The 3498-nt window shown below is 42.1% G+C and overlaps 1 long non-coding RNA gene across 1 annotated transcript; it reads right to left on the bottom strand.

Moving 5' to 3' along the window:
- Positions 1–2237: 2237 nt before the first annotated feature.
- LOC147046662 (uncharacterized) lies at positions 2238–2781 on the bottom strand. Its single transcript, XR_015068262.1, has 4 exons — positions 2645–2781; positions 2530–2562; positions 2395–2445; positions 2238–2317 (listed from the first exon to the last, which is right to left on the bottom strand). It is a non-coding gene; the product is annotated as an uncharacterized LOC147046662 (long non-coding RNA).
- Positions 2782–3498: the final 717 nt, after the last annotated feature.

Here is a 3498-nt window from a genome sequence, read left to right as displayed (position 1 = left end):
AGGACAGATTACACGTTTAAAGGGTAGCTGTTTACATCTCGCATCAAGACACACGTGACAGTGCCCCGGGCACCGATGCTGCTCCCAATTCTCGTGACCTTTGAAGCAGTGTCTACAGAAATATGTATGACCTACAAACCCCTCAATGGATTTAACGCCGTAGAAATGATTCTCTAGTAAAAGGATAAACAAAATATCATCGGCTGATTTGGGGTAGCGAGTCTCAAAAAAAGTCATAGGACGGCAGTCGGCTTTTCTGTACATTACAACTATCTTTCTTTTGAGGGCTTTCTCGAATTTGTGTACATCAGCCAGACTTACAGCTGTGTGACAGTTCAAACCTACACTCTCTTGTAAGAGCCGAGCCTGCTGTGTGGCCTGCTTTGTTGTTAGCGAGCTGTTTAGCAGATGTGCTAACGCGAGAGCAAAGCATAGATTGTTGTCTTTGTTAAGAGTCATGTACAAATGTCGTTTTTTTCTCTTTAATATTTCTACATTAGTGGATTGTATCAGTTTGCGGCGCATACCTCCACGCAAAGGCTTGAATATTTGTACCACTAATTCTAAACCTTCATCGAGCATAAGTTCTGTGTTAGACTGTGCTAAACGCTCTAGCATACTTTGTACATGCTCCCTCATAGAGTCTATATCAGTCATTTGCTGGTAGGTATGTGCTCTTTCGTCACCACCCCCCACAATCTCGATCTGAATTGCATCCCCCGTTTGTGCAATGTCATCTACCTCCTCCAAAACACCTTCGATGTTATTTTCGATATGCATGTAAAAAGAAGCAAAATCCCTGCTATCCGATTGCATGGGGGGATTTATACGTCTCCGCACTTCAACATTATTGAAATGGGGTCTGTTAACTACAGCCGAGCCACCTTGTTGAACACGGCTTAGAGGCTGAGAGGTAGCAACAGGTTCCGAGCCTGCGGGTTGAACACGACTCAGCGGCTGAGAGGTAGCGTCAGGTTGCTGAAACGCCGTATGTTGAGACGGCGTTGTATCATCATCATCATCATCATCAATAACCCCAATTTGATGATCAATTATTACAGCGCAGTTGTTAGGCTGTTGGCGAGTTTGTAGGCACGGCGCTATGTCGCTACCATTAATACACGCCAAGGGTTCAACGCACATGTCATCAATTATTTCATCATTCAACACAGACTGATTATCGTGAGTCGGGTCAGGCGGCTGTACATTTAACTCGTTGATAATGTCAATCAGTTGAGCCGGTATGTTAGGACTGAGACAACGTACACTCTCATACGTGTGGTTATTTAATTCAGTTATCAAGTTTAACAATTGTGAAGAAATGTGGATAGGACTTTGGCTACCATCATTGACACTTTGATTATTAAGACCCTCTACCACACTTAGTAAATGATTAGGCACATCGGGGCTGAGGGCATTCTGCTCACCCGATACCACCGCATTTACACCCTCTAGAGCAGATAGCAGGTGTGATGTTAATTCTGATATTTGACTCCTATACGCACCATCCGATAACATTTCAATATCGTTGTTAATTGTTAAGATTTGTTGATCTAGTTCAGGGGTATCACAAAATCTCTGCCTTGTACGTGATTCATGATTTGTTTCATCGGTTTCAAAATCTATTTCGCCAATGCTTGTTATGACGTCTGCCTCAGTTGGCGTGAGTTTAGGGTCAGACATTGCCTTTTTATTTTAAACTATCGATGTTTCAATTGCAGATGTCAATGTCTGTATTACTTTGAGACAAGAGCGAAGTTGCTGTCTGTAAATACATTCACCGTCACACGCATGAGACCTTGAATCTTTCAGACGCCTCTCTCTCACACGGAAGGATGGGTGGGGGTTGTGTGTGAGCCTGCTCCTTCTTCGACCCCTCCTACTCCGAGTCATCTGACGCCTCGAACGTTGAGCAGCCTGTGGTTGGCTGTCAATAGCGCCTGAAGTATACAGAAGAAACAATGTTATAACATAAATATATGATAGAAAAAATAATATATATATATATATACATATAAAACAAAATTCGACATACCTTCAATTTCTTTTAACGATTCGCGAGTTTGGTTCAACTCCTCGTACTTAATATTCGCAAGCTCTGCGTCCGTCACGTGACCCGCTGACACGTCATCCGCTTTTTGAGCAAAGAGCCGATTCTGTCGGTCTTCAAATGCTCTTAAAAGATGCGGAGCCGAGCCCCCGTCAGACGATTCAGCCAATACATCCGACACGTGTGAAGCAGGCTCTTTGTAACCTTCGCGACCTGTGTCACCCAGACCGTTTTTCTGGATGTCTTGCTCCGCTGCACCTACCAGATCTAACATACATACATAAGTTAAACATTTTAAGATCAGCGTATTAATATTAACTAACATAAATGAATGTGTGATTCACCGTAATCCGTCTGCGTTAAGTAGACTCCACTGAAGTCATCATTTAACCGCGCTTTTTTTTTTTTGAGAAAAACAATAACATCACATTTCTGATGGAGAAAATAACAGAATAATGTAAACACATAATAAAACTCACGAGCATTGTGGACGTCCGCATAGACGATAATATCTATGTACAAAAAAAACATACGTCATAAATACAATCGCATTATAACAGAATAGTTTATATTTAGGAGAAGAAAAAAACCTACCTTTCACCATTGCTTTTAAAAGATCCGCAGAGCGTAGAGACCGACTTGAGGTGGTTTGAGCTTTGTAAAGGCCTTTTCTGACTGTTTAAACACTTGCACGTCTATATATCCAGATACTTTCCCGCCCTAAAGAACATTCTGACCTGAAGACCCCTCATCGTACCCCCACCCCATTTTTAAACTCCATTTTCTCCTCCATACACAAAATTGGACTGAGGACCAGCTAATTTCATCCCTCGGAAGGTAAGATTCATTTTTCTCACCTCATACTATTATTAAAAGCTTTTTTAAACTGAAACATACCACCAAAAATATATATGTTTCATAAAACGCATGGGGCCCACACAGACATCCACACACACACATCCCACAGATACAGATACACGCGGCGGGGTCATAAAAAAAAAAAAATCTCACACGCGGCGGGGTCATACACCCCCAAGGATCTTAAGATCCAAAACATGTACAGACATATTCCCACCACCAAATAATTTAACTCAGCCACACACACACACACACATACAGCCCAGATACAGACACACGCGGTAAAGAGCCGCGCAAGGTGAGAAGGTCAGACACCCCCAAGGATCTTAAGACCCAAAACATGTACAGACATATTCCCACCACCAAAAAATAAACAAAACAAGTTTTACAGATGATATAACACACATGTTCAGACTTACCCCCATCCAAAAAACAAAACAAAACAAGATTTACACTCATCCTGAGATAAATAAACTTGCACACCTTACCACTCCTATCTCAGGATGAAAGTGAATGAAACACTTAAACACCCCCTACAGGACGAGGGAGGAAGCAGCAGCTCATAACATTTTTGACTTTCAACCACACAC

Source organism: Syngnathus leptorhynchus, chromosome 14 (assembly GCF_054491065.1).
Source record: "Syngnathus leptorhynchus isolate UIUO chromosome 14, UIUO_Slep, whole genome shotgun sequence".
Lineage (NCBI taxonomy): Eukaryota > Metazoa > Chordata > Actinopteri > Syngnathiformes > Syngnathidae > Syngnathus > Syngnathus leptorhynchus.
The sequence above is the reverse complement of the archived record's forward strand: the minus strand, read 5'-3'. Positions and strand labels throughout refer to the sequence as shown.